A 24,925-nucleotide genomic window follows, 5' to 3' on the forward strand; every position below is an offset into this window, starting at 1 on the left:
CTCAAGACCTCGTGTTTGCCAGGCAGGTGCTATGCCACTGAGCTATCCCCAGGCCCCTATGTCTTCAAGAATTTTACTCATTCTATTTTCCAGCACATTTAGTGTTTCTGTTTTAATATTTAGATACTGGATCCATTTCAATTATAGTTTAAGGCATGATGAAAGATACAGATCTAGTTTTAGATTTAGAAGCAGGGCTGAAGGACAAAGGAAGATTTCACTTTGGGAAACCAGTGAAGAAGACAGAAGTGAAGCAGAAGGAAGAAAAAACAACAACAACCAAAACTCTACATTTGGGAGCTGAGGTAGGAGAATTGTTTGCAAATTAAAGACCAGCCTGGGCTGCAAAGAGAGCCCAAAGCCAGCTTGAACCAAATAGCGGAGACCCTATCTCCAAAAGACAAACAAACCATCAAGAACCCCACAAAACTTTCCACACTCATAGAAGAACAAGAACAAACAATCAAGAAAAGCAAAACAAAAAGGAGAAAACATAAAATAAGGGGGGAAAATGTCCATTCCAAGGCATATGTCTGCTATTACTGTAGACAACATGTTAGACAGAGTCCAGATCGAAGTTGATTAATTCCAGCAAGCCGGCCATAGCTTTGGGTCAGAGTAGAAAAAATCCCATCGAGCTACACCCTCAACTCCACTTTAGTTCAGGCCAGTTTCTGCCTGTGAGGCTGGAACACAATTTGATCAGTCTGTAGCACTCCATGTGCATCCTGTCAGCTTGAACTGGCTTCCTCAGGCTTGAACTCAGCTCCCTGGCCTTTTGCCAACTTGAACACGGTAGTCTCACCCTAATAACCAGGTGCCATTAGATGGAGTTGTCTTGAAGCTGTTGTGAGTTAGTTGCTCCCTCTCCAAAGTGGCTATCAGCTTACCACCCTCTCTGTGGTGAGGCGGGAGTGAGGGTGCCTGAGCCCGCATGACTCACCAGACACTGTAGTCTGCTCTGTTCCACTGGTGCATCTCCCCCTCACCCCACCCTGAGGTCTCCGAGGTTGCCAGTAGTCACAGTGTGCTTGCAGGTTGATACTCCTCCTCCCACTCAGTGAGTCTGGGCTCAGAAAGTGCCGCCTGCTGCCCCAGCCTTCTCTGTTGAAGTCTCTTCTCTCTCTGCATGGGCTTCAATTCTCACTTCAGATGCTTGCTTCCCTCCTTCTCCTTCTCTTCTTACCTTCCTGTGTCTGGACATCAAATCCTAGACTTCTCTGCTGCTTGCTACTATACAATCTTCCTGGGAGTCTTGACTCAACATTTTCTAATGGGTCGAGAGCATCTTTTTGTGCACTTATTGGTCATTCCAGTGGACATTGTGTCTACTGTGCCTGTTGTGTCCATATTAAAGCTTGGGATATTCAGGGGCTGGGGATTTAGCTCAGCCTTGCAAGCAGGCGATCGTGAGTTCGATCCCCGGTACCGGAAAAGAGAAAAAAAAAAACAAAAAAACAACAGGATAATCTGTGTAAATGTTTTAAGAGTCCTAGGCCACATAAAATTTCCTCATTAGATACATGATTTGCAAATATTTTTTCCCATTCTTTGGGTTATCTTTTCAATTTTTTGATGATTTGTAGCAGCAAACTTTGTGGTCTTGATAATTTTTTTTCTTTGTGTTTTCGAGTTGTAGCTAGAAGGGTAATTTTTTTGTTATTTAGTTATTTATTTTGGTATCAGAGATGGAACTCACAGCCTCTCACTTGCCCAGCAGGTGCTGTGCTACTGAGCTCTCTCTTTGGCTGGCTCTTAGTTTGTCTTTCTGAGACAGGGTTTCACTGTGCATTTCAGACTGGCATTAAAATTTGTAGTCCAGACTGGCCTTGAACTTGTGGGTCCTCTTGCTTCAGTCTCTGAAGTGCTGGGATTACAGGTTCCACCAGGCCCAGTTCAATGTATTTTTTAAAGTGCAAAAATTGTTAATTTTCATGAAGCATAAGGTACCCATGTGTATGTTTTCCATTTACAGTTTGTGCATTGGTTGTCTTTTTAAGGAAACTTTTTTAAAGAAACCATTTTGTAACCCAAATTTACAAGACTTGTGTGTATTTCTGTAAATTTTATAGTTTTGTAGTTACTTCGTACATTTAGATCAGTGATTGATTTAGAGTTAATTTTTGTGTGTGGCCTGAAGAAGGTGTCCAGCTTCATTCTTTTACACGTGACTGTCTCCTTGTTCCAGCACCAGGTAGTGTAAAGACTTTTTCCTCACTGAGTGGCTTGTCACTCTTGTCAACAGTCTGTGGTGGTGCCTACCTATAATCCCAGCACTCTTAGAGTTTTTTAATCTTTTTTTTTTTTTTTTTTTTTTTTAATTGGTACCGGGGATCGAACTCACGAGCGCCTGCTTGTAAGGCAGGTGCTTATGCCGCTGAGCTAAATCCCCAGCCCCACTCTTAGAATTTTAAGGCAGAAGGTTTACAGATTCGAGCCCAGCCTGGTGACTCACAGACCCTGACTGAAAAGAGTAATATTTTTAAAAAGCCCTGGAGATGTAGCTCAATGCAAAGGCCCTGGATTGAGCCTTCAGTACTAAAAGAAAAAAAATTGAAAATAAATGTAAGTAGTCGTTTCTGGACCATCACTTGTATCCCACTGATCTGTATATATACCATATGTCAGTGCTACACTGTCTTAATTTCTATAGGTTTTATAATTTTTGTTTATAATGCATTTTGAAAGTGAGAAGTATGGCTCTCTCTAACTTTTCTTTTTCAAGATTATTCTGGCTTTTTTGGGTCCTTTGCATTTCCATAAGAATTTTAAATCATCTTTTAATTTATTTTAAAAACCCAGCTTAGATTTTTATGGGGATTGTGTCATCTCTGTAGACCAGCTTTGGAAATGCTACTGTCATAAAATGGTAACTGTAACTGTATGATAAATGAATGTGAAAAATCTGTTCATTTGTCTTCTTTTGATGGTGTTTTGTAGTTTCCAGTATACACATTTTGCTTACTACATATGTATTTTATTCTTTTTGGTAATAAGTGGAATTTTAAAATTTTTATTTTCAAATTATTCATTGATAGTATAATAGACATAGATTTTTTTAAAAATGTATTGCTCTTGTGTCCTAGAGCTTGTACAGATTTTCTTTGTACAAGATTATGTCACCTAGAAATTCAGATGGTTTTACCTCTTCCAGTTTGGATGCTTTTGTTTTTCTTGCCTAATTGTCTTGGCTCAGGCTTCAGGACACTCACTATTGAGTGGAAGCAGTAACAGTGGTTCAGAGGGGAAGAAGAGTTGAAGGGGGAGAATGGGGGGTGGGGAAAAAAAGAAACCATTATATTATGCACAGGTACAAATTCTCTATAATGACTGTGATCACTATGTGTATCTAAAATGTACCAATAAAATGTGAAAAAAAACTTAAAAGATAAAGGCAGGGCATGGTGGCACACATCTGTAATCCCAGCACTCAGGAGGCTGAGGCAGGAAGATTGTTGGGAGTTCAAGACCAGCCGGGGTTGTAAAAGTGAACTCAGGCCAGCCAGAACTGCATAGAGAAATACTGTCTCAAAAAGACCCCCTCTCACTAAATAAGTAAATAAATAAAGTTACTGTTAAAACAAAACAAAGTAGTAACGGTGGATGTTGTTGCATAATGCTACTGGAAAAGCATTCAGTCTTTTACTATTACTAGATTGACAGTGAGTTTTTCAGTAGTGTTTTTAAAGATCTTAGCTGCTTTTGGTTTGTTTTGTGCTACTGAAGATTGAACCCAGGAGTGCCCTAACCTCTGAGCTACATTCCCAGTTTGTTTTTTAAAATTTTGAGACAGGATCTCATTAAGTTGCTCACATGAAACTTGAACTTATGACCCTCCTGCCTCAGCCTTCCTCAGTGCTGGGCAGAAATGTGTTATCGCACTGGTTTACCTTGTAATTTCAAAGCCTAGTTTATCAGTTTTTGTTACATACTTCATGCTTGTTTAAGAGTCTATGCCTATCCAGTGATCACAAAGATTTTTCTCCCTGAGTTTTCTTCAGTAAGTTTTATAGTTCTAGCTCTTAAAGTTAAATCTATTGTTCATTTCTGTTCACAGCTCAGTTTTTTTTATTAAAAATAAAAGAATGAAACCAAAAATAAATAGAAGAAAATAATAGATTAGAAAACACAACCCCTTATCAAACTGTCAGCATCATTTTTTGTGTAGATTAACATTTTGATTCTTACATTTGTGTACAAAAAAGATTCAGAATAATCTAAACAAGTTTGATAAAGAAACAAAATTAGAACTCCAACCCTCCCTAACCCCGTGACTTAACACAAAATTCACCAATCATGACAAAACAGCATTGCTACTAAGATAGACAAACTACCAAAGTACCAATATAAAGTCCCAAAATACCCACATAACAGATATCTGACTTTTGGCCGCAGTTCAGTTTTTAAGTTTGAATGCATTTACCAGAAGAGTTGGGGAGGGAGAGAGGCACTTGTCACTGAATAGTTTCTTGGTGGTGAATGTATTGGTAAAAAAATAACTGCGTATAAATCTGCAGCCTGCAGCCTTGCTTTGTACAGCTCTTGTTTTGTTTTTTGGGACAAGGGTCTTGCTAAGTAGTTCAGATTGGCCTTGAACTTAGTCCTCCTGCCTCAGCCTCCCAAGTGCTGGGATTACAGATGTGTGCGAACCACCATGTCCTGCTTTCATGATGATTTTTGAGGTACTCTACTCTCTGGCCATACAGTCTCCTGTTACTTAATGCACCTAATATTTTCTTGGGTACCAAAACTAGTTTTACAACAATACTTTCCATTTTGTATGGTTCAAGTTTGCCCTACCCAACCAAACCAAGCCCATTACTATATGTAGAAGGATGAGGTGACCTTAGCAGGTCACCTCATCCTTCTACATATAGTAATTGTTTCAAAAAGAGTATTTGACCTATTAGAATTGATTAGAGCCATGGCAAAAGTATTGTGGAGGGGCTATTTTTTCCCATTCTGTGGATTGTCTTTTCATGGCATTCATGATTTCCTTTGATGTGCAAAAACTTTAATCCTTTGAGATCCCAGTTGTTGATTCTTTGAAGTATTTTCATGCAGTTTAGGTTTTGTTCATGAACTCTGCCTACTCCTCTGTACTCAAGATTTCTACCTACCTTCTTTTTAGATAGATTTAGTGTTTCTATTTTAATATTTAGATCTTTTATCCATTTTTACTTTAGTTTATGGTGATAGTCATAGTCTTAGGCATGTAGAGAAAAAGTTTTTTCAGCACCATTTATAAAAGAGGCTTTCTTCCAGTGAACATGTTTGGCCCCTTGTCAAAGATAAGAGGGCTGAGTGTACAGTTGTGTCTGTACCTTCTAATCTGCTCCACTTATTCTCAGGTTTGTTTTTTGGTTTCGTTTTGTTTTGTTTTTTTGCCAGTACCATGCTGATTTTATCACAGTAGCTTTGTAGTCAGTAATTGTGATACCTCTTGATTTGCCATTGTTGCCAGGTCTACCCAGAATTACCTTTGCTATTTTAGGTCTTTTTCTGGTTCCAAATTAATTTTAGGAATGTTTTCTCTAAATCTGTGAGGTATGCTAATGATATTTTGATTGGAATTGCATTAAATCTGTATAACAGTGTTGGGAGAATGGTCATTTTCATTATGTTTGTTCTTCCTATCCATGAACAAGGAATGTCTTTCCATTTTGTGAAATCCTCTAGTCTCTTTTTTGAGAGTACTGTAATTTTCAATATATAGGTCTTTTTTTTTCCTTTGTTTGATTGATTCCTAAATATTTCATTTTTGAATGCTATCATGAATGGTGAATACCTCTCCTGGTTCATACACACGTCACCACCACACACACACACTCTTGTCTCTTTCTCTCTCTCTCTCTCTCTCTCTCTCTCTCTCTCTCTCTCTCTCTCTCTCTCTCTCTCTCTCTTTTCTTGCAGTGTGTTGGAATAGAATGCCAGGGCTTTGCACATGCCAGGCAAATGTAGTACACTGAGCTACATACTCAGCCCTACTTTTAGGTGTCTACTTACAACTGAAAATGTTCCCACTAATACACTACTAAATTTCTCACATAAAGGTCTGACATAGCTATGTTAGGACCTGTTTTGTTAGCTGGATAATAAAAGAACAGTAAGAACTTGCATGTGTTGTAAGGATTTCCTGTGGCTTTTACAAAGGCTAGGAAATGTATTCTCTACCTGAGATCACGATACTATTCTAAGGTTAATGAGAATTAACTGGATTAAATTTTGCTTTTAATGAATACATGGATTAATTCATTTGATCAACTTAATGTTTTATGAGAGACTTAAACGCATATAGAGGCTTCATTTTATGACGGCAGATTATTTTCTGACAAATTACGATTTTCAAGTGCAATTTTTATTATTTTAGAGTTCAATTATTTTGTCTATATTTGAAATTAAACAGTTTTCAAATTAAGTTTTGACAGTAGTATGTAACACAAAAATACAGATTTTTTTGTGCAGTGAAATTAAATACTTGATGTAATGTTTGGGCATGAATAGGTAGATCTTGAAAATAACTTTTGCTTTCATATTTGATTAGCTAAAGGCTATGTCTTACATGAAATACACCATTCTTACTAGTTCACTTGAAGTTTTATTGAAGTATTTTTTTGAGATGGTAGAAGGTATTTTTGGTATTGTTATGTTTCATTATAATACTCTCACTAACTTTATTAATTTTGACCTTTAAGCTTGTATTTTTGACTGTTAATGGAAAATGAAAATGTTGCTTTACATTTTTGTGACAACTGTTACTGATACACAATTAAAGTCATTATTTCTGTGGAAATAATGTGCAATTATTGCTTTAAAAATAATGGTTTTTTTGCAAATTAACTTTATTTCAAAGAAAATAATAATAATTTTATGCATAGAAATAGTGCTTAAGGGTTTGAAGACACTTTATGTATTCCTGTAGTTCCCCCAGAATTCAAGTTGTAAAGGCTGTATCCTTAGCCTTGTCTTCAGGTGAGGAAACTGAAGGCTGTTCTGACTCGAGTTCCTGTGTGGGTAATCTAGTAAGCGTACTTCAAAGCTGTGAAAACCATGTTAACCCTTTCTTAAAAGAGATTTCAGGGATGTTAAAATCTTCTTTCCTCATCTGGAATGTAGTCTGAAACTTTTAAGGCCTTGTTTTTGTAGTGCGTTGGCAAGAGCCAACAACTATTAAGCCACCAAGCAAAGATTTCTTACTAAGTTTGTATCAGATCCTGACTTTTACTTCTTTCTTACTGCTTCCATTAATGCCCAGTGAAGTTGTTCTGGCCATTGCATACTGAAACTTCTAATAGAAGCAGCTCTTGGATTTGACTCTTAATTTATTAGCAAGGAAAGGGCTTTCAGAATATGAGAGGAGTTTTAGAGGTAAGAGGAAAGCCACATAATGTCAAGAAAGTTTCAAGAAGGCAGGGCTACCCAATACTTGACAAAATGCTCATTTAAAATTGGGAAACGGGTCAATCATGGACTGTGGGATTAACAAGAAGTCACCAAGAAGCAAGCCATATCTGTGTATCTGCACCATGTGTGGGCTGCCGGCGGGGGGGGGAGGGGGGACTAGACCCCAGCGCCTTCTGGCGCACAGGCAGGGAAATGAGCTCATCCCTCTAACACCAGCCCCTGTAAGCAACCAGCTCATCTGGAGAGAAACAGGCTATGATGATGAGTATTGAAATGAAATGCAATTGGATGTTTGTGGTGTTTGGTATTCACTGACTTTGCAGGTCTAGGACTGGTGGTCTGATCATCTATTAGACAGATACCACTTGGTACAGGAACTGTTGCCTCAGTGTAATCTGGATTTTTGTCATACAGCAGCTGATGGAAGACTACTAGCTTTTTTTTTGCCAAGGATGTTTTAAAAAAATACTATTTACCATTATCAGCATTTTTAAAAAATTTTATAATTTGTATCACAAAATATGAAGAACTTGATATCAGAACAAAGGAAAACTATCTTTATATTGTACCAATTAAAATTTATGAAAGGATAGCAATGTTTTGTTCTTTTCTCCTTGTTCTTACCATTCTTTTACCTACCCTCTGAGGCTGCTCACTTTGGGAAATGTGTTGTATTCCCTCACCCGATACCCCTTCAGTTTCTCATAGTGGAAAGGGAAGGGAAGTTGTGATTGAATGCTGGTTGAAAGCTCGTGAGCCACTTGCTTCCATGGGTGGAATGGGATGGAGTGGGTTTACATCTCTAAACCTCCCTTATTTGAGCTCACAACCCATCCTCTAACACTTGACTGTGAGTTATTTGTTTTGATAGTGTTGGTTGAACTGAAGGCCTTCACAATAAGCTACATTACTACCCCATTTTTTATTTTTTGAGAAAGGCTTTTACCAAGTTGTGCAGATTGGGCTCAAACTTTGTGATCCTCTTGTCTCGGGCTTCTAGAGTGCTACAATTACAGAATTACAGGTGTGCACCACACTCACTTGACTTGTATTTTGGTGATTTGTTATTTTACCTCCTCTTAGCTTGCAGTTTGATGAGAATAAACACTATTTTTTTTTTTTTTTTTACTATTTTTGTGTATCTTGTTAACAATTTTGCATTAAGTGTCAGAGAGGTAAGACTGATTAATACCAATTACCTCACTAAATACTCTTAACCAAACAATACTTTATGCCAATTCTGGCATTGCTTGAGGCCCTAGCCTTCTGCTCTGCCAGGGAACCCTAGTTGGTTGAGAGGAAATTCATGCCCTACTTTTTTTTATCTTTTCCCAGATGGTAAGGTGCGTGCAGCTGTCCTTGGGCTGTCTGGTTAAATTCTTGCTTTCCACTCCTGAAGAGTGGGAAGTAAGCAGAAAAATATCCCTCTCTCTTCTTTACCATGCTTCTCTTCAGCTGGATACATGCCCTTTTCTGTTCATATGATCTGATGTCATCCTCCTGACTTTAATATCCATATCCGTGGCCCATAACTGCCAGAATTCTAGGTTGTTTGCCTAGAAACACTAGTTCAAAGAAGGCCTCCATCACCTGACCACAGGACAATTGTCTGAACACTATCAGTACAAATCTTTTTCTTCTGCAAACTCAGAAAAATCGGTAATATAACTCTTAACTTTTTATATACATAAGCATATACATATGTTTATCCTTTCAGCTTGTTACACTAATGAAACAATACAATGTTTACACATGTGTGTCTTATTTTACTAATGAATATGTTCTTAAGGTACATCTGTTTACCTATGTGTCCAGTTTATCATTCTTTATGCCTGAGTAGTACTCCATTGTATAAAATACCACATCTGTTTTATTAATCCTTCAGTCAATGGGCATTTAGGTTGTTTCCAAGATCTGGCTATTATAAACTGCTGCTATAACCATGGGTGCACATATAGCACTGTGGTATGATGTTTTTAATTCTTTTGGGAAAATACCCAGAAAGCAGAATAATGGTTGAATGGACTCTCCAGTCTTAGTTTTTCGAGGATGCTCCACACTGATTGCCATAGTTGTTGCACCAATCTGCATTCCCACCAGCAGTGGGAAAGCTTTCCTTTTTCCCCACAGTCCCTCCAGTATTTGTTACTGGTTGATTTCTTGATACTAGCCATTCTTATTCAGGGTGAGGTGAAATCCCAGTGTTATTTTAATTTGTATCTCTTGAACAAGCAGTGATGTTGAACATTTTTTCATGTTTTTATTTGCTGTTTGTATTTATCTCAGATGCCCATGGTTCTCTAAATCTGGGGGAACTAATTTTTTTTGTATGTTCTTGATCATATTCTTTTTTTTTTTTTTTTTTGTCTTTTTCATTTTTTATCAGTATCGGGGATCGAACTCACGACCGCCTGATTGCAAGGCAGGCGCTTATGCCGCTGAGCTAAATCCCCAGCCCCGATCATATTCTTTCTCTGAGGTACAGCTGGCAAACATTTTCTCCCATGTTGTGGGTTGTCTCTTCCCTCTGTTGGTGATTTCTCTTGCTGTGCAAAAGCTTTTCTGGAGGATGAGAGTCCATTTGTTGATTCTTTGTGCTAGTTCCATGCAATCTGGGTTTTGTTCATAAAGTTTTTGTCTGCACCAGGGTCTTCAAGAGTTTTACCTACTCTTTATCTTTCAGCAGATTTAATGTTTTCAGTTTTATTATTAAGATCTTTAACCCATTCTGATTTTTAGCTTAGTATGTGGTGAAAGATATGGGTCCAGTTTTAATCTACGGCATGTGTACAGCCAGTTTTTCCAGCATCATTTATTAAAAAGGCTTTCTTCCAGTGAATGTGCTTGGCACCTTTGTCAAAGATAAGGTGGCTTAGTGTGTCTGCAGTTGTTTCTGTATCGTCTAATCTATTCCGTTGATCTTCAGTCTTTTTTTTTTTTTTTTTTTTTGCCAATATTACACTGGTTTTATCACAGTAGCTGTATAGTACAGTTCCAAGTCAGGAATTGTGATGCCCCCTGTTTGGTCTCGATTGCCTTTGCTGTTCTAGGCCTCTTCTGGTTCCAGATGAATTTTAGGATTGTTTTCTCTAATTCTGTGAGTTGTGCTATTGGAATTTTGATTTGGATTGTACTGAATCTGTATAACAGTTTTGGAAGTATAGCCATTTTCACTATGTTGGTTCTACCCACCCAAGAACACGGGATAGCTCTCCATTTTCTTTTTCTGTTTTTTTTTTTTTGTTGTTGTTGTTGTTTGTTTGTTTTGTTTTTGTAGTGGGGATCAGAACTCAGAACCTGGAGCTTGCCAACAAGCAGGCACTTGTGCTACTGATGTAAACCCCTAGCCCTGTCTCTGCCATTTTCTAATATCCTCTTCAATCTCTTGTTTTAGAGTACTGTAGTTTTCAATGTAGGCATCTTTTACATCCTTCGTTAGATTGATTCCTAGGTATTTCATTTTTTTGGATGCTATTCTAAACAGTATTGTTTCTCTGCTGTCTCAGTGAGTTTGTTATTCATGTACAAGAAGGCTATGATTTTTGAGTGTTGACCTTTTAACCAGCAGTGGTACTGAATTTGCTTATTAAGTCTTTCAGTTCAGTTCTTGGGGTCTTCTGAGTATCATTTCATCTGCAAATAATAATAATGTAACTTCTTCCTTTCCTATCTTTTATTTCTTTCTCTTGTCTTATTGCTCCAGCTAAAGTTTCCAGGACTATGTTGAGTAAGAATGGAGACAGTGGACATCCTTGTCTTGTTCCTAATTTTAGAGTGAAAGATTTCAATTTTTGTCCATTTAGTATGATGTTGGCTGTTGGTTTGTAATAGATGACCTTTATCAGATTGAGATAAAGACCATCTATTCCAATTTTCTGCAGGTTTTTTTTTTTAATCAAGAATTAGACTTTGTCATAATAGATGATTTTTCTGCATCTATTGTGATAATCATATGATTTTTTTTGTCTTTGGCTGTGTTAATATGGTATGTCACATTTGTGGATTTACGTATGTTGAACCATCCTTGCACCCCTGGGATAAATCCCACTTGATCATGGTGTGTAATTTGCTGCAGTCTGTATGGCAGTATCTTTTTTTTTGTTTGTTTTCTGCTTGGTACTGGGGATCGAACTCATGACTGTGCGCTTGCAAGGCAGGTGCTAATGCCACTGAGCTAAATCCCCAGCCCCTGTATGGCAGTATCTTATGGAGGGTTTTTGCATCAGTGTTCATAAGGGAGATTGTCTATAATTCTCTTAAATTGGGTCCTTCTCTGGTTTTGATATCAGAGTAATGCTTGTTTCCAGGGATGAATCAATATTTCATTATTGATTTTTTGTCTTAGTTGATCTATCTTTTTGAGACACTGGGGTATTGAGGTCTCCCAATACAATTGTATTAGGACTTGTTTGAGTTTTCATGTCCATTAGTAATTGTTTTATATAGTTAGGTGCACTGGCATTTGTTGCATATGTATTTATGGTTGCTATCTCTTCCTCTTGGATTATTCCCTTTATGAGGATGTAGTGACCTTTTTATCTTTCTTTATCAATCTTGGCTTGAAATTCACTTTGTCTGCAAATAGAATAGCTACCCCTGCTTTTTTCTGGGTTCCTGTTTCATGGAGTACTGTTTTCCATCCTTTGACTTTCAGTTCATGAATTTCTTTTTGAATTAAATGTGTTTCCTGTATGCAGCATATTGTTGGATCTTGGTGCTTGATCCATTAACGTGTTCTAGAATGTCCTTCAGAACATTTTGGAGTTCTGGTTTTGTAGTCGTAAATTTCCTCAGATATTCTTTGTCATGGAAGTACCTTATTTCTCCATGAATTTTGAAAAATAGTTTTGCGGGATACATCAGTGTGGGTTGAAAGTTGTTCAACTTCAAAAAAAGTACTTCACTCGAAGCTGTCCTTGACATAAGAGTTTGTGCTGAGAAGTCAGCTGTGATTCTCTATTCTGATGGGCTTTCCTTATAGGTGATTTGTTTCTTTTCCCTAACAGCTTTTAAGATTCTGTTCTTTGCTGTGTTGAATTTCTGGAATCTTGACTATGATATGCCAGGAAAGTTTTCTGTCACGATGTCTGTGAACATGTTTTTAATGTCCTTTGTGGTATCTCCTGTTTGTTTGTTTCTTTGGTACTGGGGATCGAACTCAATGACCTTGTGCTTACCAAGCAGGCGCTTATGCCACTGAGCTAAATCCTTGGCCCCCCTGCTTGTTTATTGACTCTAATTAATCTTAAATTATTCTTTTTTGTCTCACCTAGCAGCTGCTGGATTGATTTCTCATGGACCTTTGCTAGTTCTGAGAAATCTTTCTTTTTCCTGGCCACTAACTTCAAGCGAGTCTTAAGTATCTGAGATTCTGCCCTCACATTGGCCTAATCTGCTTGGAATATTTTCAGTGGAGTTTTTATTTGCCTGGATATCTGCTTGAATTTGCCTTACGAATTCCATTTGTTTCCTATGCTGAGCTTCCATAATTTGCCTAAGCTCATCTATTCTTTTGTCTGTGTCAGCTCTGAGATTGCCAAGAATGGTGTGTATTTTGATAATCTCTGTTGTTATTTAAGAGGTTATTTCTGATTTCATTTTTTTCCAGAGCCTCACTCAGTTGCTTTGTTGTTAGCACTTTGGAGAGACCTGGTGAGGGGCTTTTGGATTGTCCCACATAATTGTCCTCTGTGTTTGCCCTTGGTCCAAGCACTTTCCAGCAGTTCTGGGTTTTGGACTTACCCGACTTGGTTCCAAAATGGCTGCCGACCAATGGTTCTCTCCTGTGGGAGGACTGAGTCCTCTGCACCACTGCCAGCAAGTGCAGTCCTCTGCATCCACTGCTCCCCTCTACTGCTGAGTCTCCCTGCAGAGGCCTCTGTGGTTGTCAGCCATCACTGTCACCATGACCATGCGCTCCAGGTTCCAATTGCTCCTCTCACATAGTGAGTCCAGTGCCTAGTGAAGGTGCTTTCTTCTTTGTTGAAGTTTTCATTTGTACTCTCTCTGGGCTTCCGTTCACACAGTTCTTCCTGGGTCCAGGGGACCCACTTCCTTCCTTCTTGTCTTCCTCATGGTGATGAATTCCAGTTTCTGGATGGTGACTCTTTTTTTTTTTTTTTTTTTAATTTAAGGAGAAAAAGAAAAAAAAGCAGAAAAAGGGTACAAGTTATACAGAATTTCAGAAAAAAATAAAAAGGAAATTACTAGTTAATGGATTGCATATTGTCGTCTTAGAAATATTTGTTCAAGTTACAAAATTAAAGCTTATATAGTGGACATTCAAACAGTGAGACCAAACAGTTCTGTTCAGTGATCCAAGAAAACTCAGTAATATCATTGTCTATCTTATACACTTAAATATACATGCAGTTACATCGTTTAGAGCACTTTCTTTTTCTCTCTTTTGTAAAATGACTATTATACACTTTGAGTTTTATTGCTCCCACAGTTCTTATTACTTTCTTTGGAAGAGAGTAAAACCAAATGTGACATAACAGAACAGAGTCGGTTAAATCAAAACGGTGGACATAATAGATAATGTAAAAACATAATACAAGATGATCAACAATAGTTACCATAATGCCTCTTGCTATCTCAAATAGAATTGCCTATATCATCAGTTATAATAAAATTGAACAAAACAGTAAAGAATGAAAGAAACAAAACCAAAACATTGGAGACATTACAGGTCTTCAAAAGTAGATAATAATCAACCAGAATGGGTGTCATAATGAATCCCACTATCTTCACAGCTGTTGCCTATACTTTCAAACCTGGTGCTATCAAGCAAAACAGAATAGAGGAACATCAGTCAAAACAAGATGGTGAGAGCAATACAGGGCTTCAAATCAACTTAATGTAAATCAAAGTGGGTTACTATAATATATCCTATTTTTTATTTATTTTTCCCTTAATTAAAAGGATAAAAATAAAAAAGTAATAAAATGGAGATTGAGATAAAAGAGGGCATAACAACAAAACAGTGCAGATCAGAACATAACCATTTAAGCAAAATAGTGGTTCACCACAAGATAATCCCGACATAAAAGTAGTTACCATATTGTCTCTTTCCTTGAAATCTTTTGAGTATAACTTCGTATACTGTAGCATCAAATATATCAAAACAATGTAAAACCATTTAAGAGAATGACAGTATTATAGGGTATTTAGAATCAACGAACAAAATGAACAATGGTTTCTGTATAATCTCCTTGTCTATAAAAGTTTTTGCTTATACTATCATATATAGTAAAATCCAATAAGATACAACCTGTTTAGACCAATGGAGACAGAAGAACCAAAGCTTGATGAGAGTTCAAAACAAGATGATACTAAATCAGCGTTACCTATTATGACGTCGTTTTCTCCAAAATAGCTGTTCCTATCATCCAGTCTTCTCTGCCTCATTTCTGTTGAGCTCTTTTTCTGTCATTAGTTGTCAGTTTGTCTTCTTCATTTTGCTTTCTGCTCCATTCATTGTGGCCTCTCTGCCACTATTTCTGGATTCTTCATATTTTTCTTTTTTAGAATATCCTGGAGTATTCTCTGTAGAGTTGAATTGGTGGTTGCATATTCCCCTAGTTCCTCTTTATCCTGGAAGCACCTTGTTTTTCCATCAATTTCCAGGGATAGTTGTGCAGGATATATCAATCTTGGCTGGAGGTTGTTATCTTTCAAAGCTTGAATTATTTCCCCCCATGCTCTTCGTGATTTGATGGTTTGTGCCGAGAAGTCTGCTGTAATTCTGATGGGTGTTCCCTTGTAAGTGATCTGTTTCTTGTCTCTGACGGCTTTTAATATTCTGTTCTTATATTGGATTTCTAGTATTTTGCTTATTATATGCCTGGGTGTAGCTCTGTTTGGGTTGTAGGTGGCTGGGGTTCTGAATGCTTCATACATCTGAGTATCTTTACCTTTTGCCAAATTAGGAAAATTCTCCTGGAGTATTTCTGCGAGTAGCTTTTGTAGTTCATGTGTTTGTGTCCCTACCTCTTCTTTTATGTTCTTAATTCTTAAGTTATAGATCCTCTTATCATCTTCTAGTCTTTGTATTATTGCTGTTTGTTTCTTTGTTATTTTTAAGAAGTTTTTCATTTCATGCTCCCATATTACAAATCTGCCCTCCAGTTCAGATAATCTATCCTTAGTTTCTTTCAAACTGTTATGCCAGCTTTTGATAGAGTTTTTAGTTTCCTGGTAATCTCTTTGAACCTGCTTCATGTATTCTATGCTTTCTCTATTTTCTCCATCAAACAATTCTCCCCTCTTTTTCTGTTCTTCCATTCCACCATCTGTTTTTTCTTGGGTGGTGCTTAGTATTTCTCTAACTATTCTGCTTATGTCTAGCTTCAGGTCATTAATAACTTCATTCCTGAATTCGTCTATGAGTCTCTGGAGATAGCACTTTATGTCTATTGGTGCTGTGTCTGCTGTTGTCTCTTTCTCAGGATTGGGGGCTGAGGGGCCTTTCTTGTTGCTCCCTCTTCCCATATTCTTTGTTCCTTATATATGCAAGCATATATAGGAGGCCCAGTTTCCTTCCCTGTCGGCCATTCTGATTGAATTGCGCCAGCTAGGTGTTCCCGCCCACCGCAGCACACCAGGGAGTTACAGACAGGGCAGCCTATGTGGGGCCCACCCCTCCAGGTCACCTTGAGGTGCTGGGATCTGGGTTGTGCTAGCCTACTGGGTCTCAGCCAGCAGCATCACCTAAGCTAGGCACTGCTCACCAATCCCGCTTGAGAGGGGTATACGTGGCTGAAGTCACTGCAGCATCCTGTTCCGCCAAGTCTTCCCGGTCCCAGAATGTCCTCTGTTGGCGCCTCCTAGACCGTGGAAGAGTCCCAGTTTTCCCTCACTCACCGGAGGTCGATGCACGGCTCCCCGCCCGTCCTGCTGTCAACTCCGTTCACCGATTCCCGTTCTCAGAGCTTCCGCGCCGTCTCTCCCCCTGCGGAGCTGATTCAGATGCAGCGGCGGTGACAGGAAACCCAAATCGCGGTTTCCAATGACGCGGGCTCCAGCTTCCACGCTGAGGCTTTATCTGTTTCTGTTCTTGCACCAGGATTGCATTCGCAGTTGGTTTCTCTCAGCCCAGTTCGTTCTTGGGTCAGCAGGGCCTATCTCGTCTCTGTCTTAGGATTCCTTATTCCACACCATTCCTGGATCCTAAGCTGGGTCTTTCAGAGAGTCTCCATAGCTGCTGCTATCTGTCCGCCATGTTCTCCCGGAAGTGTGGATGGTGACTCTTTAGAGAGGCTGTTTTTTCTGCTGCTTACTGCTCCACCATCTTCCCAGAAGTCTCCACATGATATTTGAAATAGACTTTGCCGTGGTTTTGTTTATCCAGAGTATTAAGTTCAGTCTACTCTACCTGGGGTTTTTTAGCGCTTTTAATGATTTGGCTTCAGTCTGCCCGCCCAGCTGGCAAATTTCTTTTGTGCTTAGTATAATGTTGAACAAATAGAGAGGTCTAAATAGATAATTTACAAGTTTATTGTGTGATCATTAAAAACATGATGTGTTATACTGTTATTTTATATGCTCCCTGTTCTGTTCACTGCAGTCCCAAAGGTGAGAGCCACTCCCATTTTCCTTTACATTCTTTGGTAAAGGAACTTTGTTCTGAATGTGAGTTTTACACACAGCAGATATGTAAGAGTGTTCCTATGTGAGGGAGATCTGGTAGCACTGCAGCAGGATAAAACTGATTTACCCTACCGAACCGAAACACAAAATTCATTTCCCAGCCTCTGTGCACACACAATATCTTGCTTCTGGCTTCTGAGTGCTTTCCCCTGGGCTAACTGAAGATGCACGTTCTATCTCCTGATCAGGCTTTTGTAGGCTTTGAATCTAGTGCTACAGCTACTCTTTTTCCAATGCTGGCTGTTACGGCTGTGTTTAGATGTCCCCTCAAAGCCTCATGCAGTCAAACATAGGACTCTTTCCAGAAGTGGTTGGATCTAGAGCATGTGATGCTGGAATTGATTCATGTGCTGTGGGGCACTAGGATTAAGGCTGTGAGTGCTGCCTACTGTAAACAGTTTGGATAACATAAAAGGGGCAGAAAGATCCTACAAGATCCTTTGCTGTTTTTGCCTGCAATGAACTGTTTTCTCGTCTGCACTGCCCCCCTGCCACGTGCCACCCTGCCCTGGAGTCATCCAACTATGAACTGAAACTTCTGTGACTACTGAGCTAAATACTTTTCTCCCTTAACTTGGAGGTGTTGGATATTTTATCTCTGCAACACGAAAACAACTAAAACACTGGTGATTTCATCTCATTAACTTGATTTTGCTGAACATCTTGAGTATACCAATTTTTTTTTTAGCACTTACTTAGCTGATATGCCCCTTTGTGTGTCTGTTTGATGGCACTGTCAGTGCAAGCACCCACTAACAAAACAGTAAAACTGTTTGTTTGTTTGTTTATGTATTTATTTTGGAGAGGGAGGTCTCAGTATGGTTCCTGCACCACCATGCCTGGCCAAAAATAGCCAACTATTGAAAAGCCCTTTAGTTAATAAAATTCTGGGATATATATTAGTGGTCAGAAGTGCACTATATTTTAGTCGTTTTACCATGAGTTAAATAGTGTGTGATTATTTTTCTCTAGAATTTATTCATCCTCCGTGCCTGAAATTTTGTACCCTTTGAACAAGATTCTTGACACCTGCCCACCTTCTCTGTGTTTCTGTGAGTTCCACTGTTTTAAATTCCACATATAGGTGGAAGTCATGCAGTCTTTCTGTGTCTGGCTTTTATCATTCATCACAGTGTTCTCCTAGGTTCACCTAATCCTATTGCAAATGACAGGATTTCATTCTGTTTTAAGAAAGAATAATATTTCCCATACATATAACACAGTATATGTACATACTATGTATAGATAACATGACACATTGTTTATCCATTCATCTGTTCATGACAAAACAGTGTTTTTATTTGTTTAGGTGGCAGGAATTGAACTCAGCTCCTTGCACTTGCAAAGGCAGGTGCTGTGCAGCTGAGCTCTATCCCTGGCCAAAATAGTGTTCTTAAAAGCATATTTATTTATTTATATCTATCTATCTATCTATCTATCTATCTATCTGTCTATACTGGGGATTGAACTCAGGACCTTATACTTACCAGGCAGGCACTCTGCCACTGAGCTAAATCCCCAGCCCTAAGAGAGTATTTTTTAAACCTGAATTTGTAGCTGCTTGAAATAAAATCAGGTAAGACCTAAAATTATATGTACATTGTACTTTGAAATAATTGCATACAACAACAAATAAATAAGTATATAATTTTATATTGACTATTTTCTGAGCTAAAATCAGGGTACATTGTTTGCTGGCTTTTAAAAATGTTAATGTATTAAATAGTCAAGGTTTATATACATGGAAGTATTTTGTATTTATGTAGCAAATAATGTCTTGGCAAGTAGTGCTTGGAATGATGCTTCAGATGTGTGTTAACAGTACTTTTGAGAGACTGGGCAGGCCAAAAAAGAGACAGTTTGTGTTTCATTCTGCTCTTTGAGGTCTAAATGTAAACATCTTATTTGTATATGTGTTAATGTATGCACGAGATCTATGGTTTACTGATACTTCAGTATTTTTACCATGAAGTACTTTGGATCGTTTCACTTTTGTTACTGCTATTGTAGTAGTCCAGGTTATTGAATATCATTAGTCTGCGTTATTCACTGATATTTGAATGTTTATTTCAGAACAAGGGGACGATTTCCATGTTCGGGGATTTTTTGTTTCTTAAGAGACTAGTTTTTGATCACTTCAAGGAAATAGTAAAGAGGAGTTTGAATCGCTAAAACTGTATAACATGATCCAAAGGCATTATCTTTGGCATTCTTTTTCATTTTTATTACAGTTGCATACTAGCATAATTTAAGGGCTCAAACATCTCTTTAGGGTTTTTGCATTAGTTGCTTTCCTGTCACAGAAACAAAATTCCTGATACCCACAACATAAAGGAGACAAAGTTTATTTTGGGTTACAGTTGTATGGGATTAGATCTAAAATATCCACCCAAAGTCTCATGTTCTGAAATAGGACTTTCAGGAATGACTGGATCATGAGTTAATCACTGATGAGTTTACAGGTGAATCCGTTATTTGGAGGCAAACTGGTGGCATGACCTATTACCTTTTCGTAGTTGTCTAAACCTTCCCAAAAGACATTTCAGAAACACCAGTTTATCTTTCTTGAGCTTTTTTTTTTTTCAGAATAAATAAAAAGAATAAAAATAAATAGGGATAAAATAAAGATATTTATTTTATAGAGTTTTCTTCTCTTAATCTTGTTTGGCCTTATTCTTGTTTTATTATTGTGATATTTCCTGCCTCTGAATATTAATAACCCTAGCCTGTTTTGAAATTTCCTTTTCTCTGTAACTTTGGTTTTCTGTTTTCTGTGTCACAAAGGAATCATCTTCCTTGACCATCGTGTACTTGAGCCTTTAATGTCAGTTTATTTAGATCTTTCTTCTGGGCAGTTCTGTATTGCTTGGAAGATGGCCTGAAGGAGATCAGGCTTCTGGGAGGTGAATGGCAGAAGGAACTGGGGGTTTCATTGTCCAGCAGGCACAAACTTAACATGTAGCACAGCACCAATGGCCTAATCCATTTAATGACTTCTGGTGTGTAAACCTTGTCCCTCCATAGAAAACAAGATTCCCATTGCTGCTTAACAGTTTACTATAAATTGAGCAGTTCAAAACAATACACCTACTCAGTATTTATTTCACAGTTAACATGCGTTAGGGACTACTTATCTGTTTAGGGTCTTTCTGGCCTGCAGTCAAGGAGTTGGTGGGTTTATGTCCTCGTCCGAAACCCTTCTAAGCTCACGTAGTAGGTAGCAGAATTCATTCAGTTCCTTGTATCTGTAGGACTGCAATTCACGGCTCCTAGCAACCATCTGCCATTCACTATTCCATCTCCATAGGCAGTTTGTTACTTCAGAGTTAGCAGAAGACTTTCTCCAGACCAGAGACACTGAGTCTTAACATAAATGAAACATAACCTGATCTGGAAGTATCAACCCATCAACTCTGCCATGTTCCTTTGGCTATAAAAAAAGGACAGCTTCCGCCCACACTCGTGAAGAGATCAAGAAGCCCATCTTAAAATTCTATCACAAATGGTCTTGGAATTTGCCTTTTTAAACATAGTTTTAACCAGTACATATCCTTGAATTAATAAACTTTCTGTCTCACTCCCAAGTTCCAGAGGCACCATAAACTCCCATCTTTCACGTACTGTATGTGGAATATACAGGCTCATTCTTGGCTTCTTTCACAGCCAGTTTAGGAGTAACATGTTTACGATTAGGGGATAATTCATGTGCCTCACTGTCAGCAACTCTGATTTGAAGTCTATCATCTAAAGTTAAGTAGCTTTTTTTACCCCCACTGGTGGGACAGTCATGTATGTACCACAGATGAGTCAAACTGTCAGGAATGTGTTAACACTTTCTGAATATGTCAAACGCTTTACCACTTGTCTGTTTGCCTTAGCTTCCAAACTTTTGTTGCTATTTTCTTTCTACTATAATGTTGTGGGATTTTGGAAGAGTAAAAGTTGATGGATGTATTCAACCTATGATACTTAGGTATATGTTCTGAGATATGGTCTCCTCCCCTGTCCAATACTTAAATTAGGGTTACCTTTTTCTTTTAAGGAAAAAAAAATCTTAACCCCCCCTTTTTTTTTCATATCTTTTAATTTAGGCTCTTAACCCCATTCGGGGCCTCAAAACCAAACTCTTCACCTTAGATTTATGAAGCAATGACCTCCATTCTTTTAACTGCAGCTTATCTTGCTTTTGGCCTTTTGCATACAGCCTATTCTAAATAGGTGCATACCTTAGCAATTAATTTTGAGAGTTTGTTTTCTTAGAATATAACATTTTTGTTAGAAATAACCTTTCTCTATTTGGAGATACTGCTTTATAAGTGCTTTTAGATTAAATGACTTGGTGTATGCCACCTCATGTTGGCATCACTTGATACTAACAGGAGGCTGCATGTGTATGGCCATATGTTAATTTACAAGCCAGATAGCGGGCTGACCAGTGACCTTTGGAGAAAGTCCTGTGTATCTACTTACCAGACCCTGTACTAGACTTGTTACTTGGACAACTACAAAATGTCACATATCAGTGCTCAACCTGTGGGCCTCTTGAGTGACTGCTGCAACACCTGTCTGCTGTTGAGGGATGTACAGCAGGATTGAGAAAGCTGGCAATGAGAAAGCAGGCAGACCTCCCCTCTAAGCCCAGCCCCGGGTCTGACATTTAAGGTTTACTCACTCAGTCTCTCAGCCTCTTGGAAATATAAACAGCCTCCTCCTTTTCTGTTTTCCTTTTTGTCTTTCTTTCTGTCCAGGCCATTTGGGGCCAAGAAAGACAGTAGAGACTCTTCAAGTGCATTAAAAAGCTCTTCTCACCCTTGACCCTGTTACTTCCTGCTAGTTTGGAGTTAGAGGTCTCTGCAGTGGAGAGGGAAAGAACAAAACTGCAGAGGCTTCACAAGAGCACTGACCAGTGGGTGATACAGTATCCCCAGGCAGGAGCTGGTTCACATTTCAATGTAAGGTCATTCCAGCGACCGCTGCACTTGCCAGTACCTTTGTGAGCTAGAGTGGAATATAGTGGAAAACAGAGTGAGTCAGAGTTCCTGGGCCTAAATTCTGTGCTGGAGAAAGTAGGTGTCAGGTTCTATACCTGCCTTTTAGCTTTAGGAGGCAAGGAAAAAACAAGCAAGCCCCCAATTTGGGACAGTCAGTTGAACTGATGCTTGTTTTCCACTAAGCTGTCTTCACTAAGGTGGGGATTCTCAGCACTTGGAATAGTGACATTATCATTGAAATCTTTCCTCTACACGGAGTGCTTTGTTTGGCAAATGCTTATTTGCAACTAGTTCATTTCTGCCAATAAAGTGAATACTTCAGAAATTTTAGTAACATCTTTTGGCAGATCACAAATTTTCTTGTTTCTGTGTAATTCCAAATTCCATTTAAATATGAAAGGGAAGTGGAAATACAGCAGAAAGGCAGACCTGATTAAACAACTCTTCCAGTGACTTCAAAGACAGGTAACAGTATTAAGCTCTGTGGGTGTGGAAAGAATATCCTATTAGGAAAACCAGGAGCAGGACTGATCTCCAAGCTTTATGACATTATACAAACACATCATTTAACCTTTTGAATCTCTTTCCTAGTCTTTTAAGATAGGTATGATACATTTTATAATTTAAAGAATTTAGGTAAGAGTCAAGTGTTTTATGTTAGGATTTGTCTACCTTTGTTTTATGTTCTTGGAATATTTTTTTAAAGTACTGTTACTTAATGAGAACAAATCTGTGATAAATTTTGGAGAAAAACTCAAACTTGCTTTTGCTTAAGTTATCTTCAGCTTTATTCGTGTGTAGTTGTTTCAACTCTATGAGTAGAAACACTATCAGTTCCCCTGATTCCTATTTAAGCTGCTACCCACTGTTGGGGATAAATTTGAGCCCTTTGCTGTTTGCAATCTGTCCTGAGATTTAGTTTCTCAGCGTCCTGTCTCTAGCAGTTTCTGGAAAGAGGCTAGGCAAGAGCACTTGAATTGAAGACGTGAGATGATGTTCAGTCAGTCTAGCATATTTCCAGGTTTTCGAATTAAATGTCAGTTGAAGCTTTTATCTTGGGGCCCATGTTTCTTCTTCAGCATGACCACAGAGACTCTGAAAACTGGAAGGAACCCTTTAGTCACTAGTGATTTTCAGAGCATTTAGCTGGGAATGGGACAGTTTAAGCAGATCAGATGACATTGAGCACATTCAGGATGGTATGACCATACACCATATCCCAAAAATCTAAAGTCCGAAACACTTTTGTTTTCCCAAGCACCAGATATCAATGGGTCAATGTTGAAAACAAATTTAGGAACTAAGAAACAAGATTGAATGTATCAAAAGGTCTTTCTGGGATCCAAAACTGCTGTGTTCTAAAAAGTTGAAAATAAATAAAGCAAGCATTAAATGGCTAGTAGCCCAGACTGAGCCCTTACTCTCCCAAAGCCTTAAAGCAGTGCCTTTTTCACCCCACAGTAACCGTAGTTTCTTGCTCTTGCCTGCACTTTTGCTTATTGCCATATAGACAGATGTGGTTTAGACACTTGACAGTCTCTGCTACAAATTGTCAAGATACACAGGGCTTCCCTTTCTCAAAACTATGTAACTGTTCACTTACAGTTTTTTCTAGTTCTTAAAGTTTTTATTCTGTCTTTTAATATCTATTGGGAGTAAGAGCTCAACAGTTATCTTAGTGGTTAGTTAGCCAGTTGGACTAATATCAAACTGTTCTACTTCAAGTTTGCATGATAGAGCTGGGGTGTAGGTAGCGTCAGTAGAGGGCCTACATACCATGCCCCAGTCCTTGAGGCTGGATCCCCAGCACAGAAGGAAAAAAATTAATAATAGAGACCTCAGGAGCTTTTGACTATATGGTTAATAACTAGAATTTTTACTGTATTCAAAACTAAAGCACACATTAAATTTAAAACAATAAAAATTAAATAGCATTTTGATGAAAATAACTGTTTTCCAAAATTAAAAGACTTAGAAGGCTAGTAATGTTTCACATATTTGCAAATTGCTTCACTGTCTGACTTAATAGAAGACAGCTGGATTTTCAAGTCTGCTTCATGCTGTCGTGGCATCACATCTGCCGCAGCCCCAGTAAAATGACACAGTACACTTGGGAAAAATGGCAGATAATTTTTGATATGTGAACAGTCTTGACCTTGTAGATTCCTGGAAAGGGTCTTGGGACAACCACCTACCCTTTCCCTGATGGAAATGTCAAGTTTTAGTCAAGGCATCCTAGAATTCTGTCCCGAGGGAAGTGGCAGAGTGTAAATACAGAGGTGGTGGAAGAAGAGTTCACGTTAAGGATGAAGAACCAGCAAGAAGACAGCTGAGTAAGGTGGTATACACATACTCTTGGGAGGCTGAGGCAGGAGGATTGCAAATTTGCAACTTAGATTTTGTCCAAAATAAAATGTAGGGTTGAGGATTTAGCTGAATGCCAAAGCGCCTCCCTGGCAAGCTGAGTTCAATTCTTGGTACCCCATCCCGTACTCCAAGACATGAAATGTAAAGAGAGGGCACCTGGGAGGTACCTCAGTGCAAAGACCTAGGGTTTAATTCAAGTGAGGAGAACAGAGAGAGCAAGCTGGAGACGGGGTTAGGAAAAAGCAAGAGAAGGAAGCTACCACCATTATTGGGCTATGTGGAAAAATATTCTTCGATCCCCTTGTAAAATAGGATAGCTATAGTGTTGTTTTGGTTTTTTTGTGACAGGGTCTCACTAGGTAGTCCAGGTCAGCCTTAATCTCACTATGTTGCCCAGGCTGGCCTCTTAACTGGTGGCAATTCTCATATCTCAGCCTCCCAAGTTCTGGGATCACAGATGTATGCCACCATGCCTGGCACATGAGAACACTTTTTAGAGCACATTTATTAAA

The 24,925-nt window shown here is 38.5% G+C and overlaps 1 protein-coding gene across 7 annotated transcripts in view; it reads left to right on the top strand.

Annotated features, from left to right (window-relative positions):
• Positions 1-24,925, top strand: part of Ube2e1 (ubiquitin conjugating enzyme E2 E1) — an 86,077-nt gene that overhangs the window by 46,652 nt on the left and 14,500 nt on the right. The window lies entirely within an intron of this gene.

The sequence above is a fragment of the Cavia porcellus genome, unplaced genomic scaffold (genome assembly GCF_034190915.1).
Source record: "Cavia porcellus strain 051 isolate PalLab524CR breed Dunkin Hartley unplaced genomic scaffold, mCavPor4.1 scaffold_10, whole genome shotgun sequence".
In the NCBI taxonomy this organism is placed as follows: domain Eukaryota; kingdom Metazoa; phylum Chordata; class Mammalia; order Rodentia; family Caviidae; genus Cavia; species Cavia porcellus.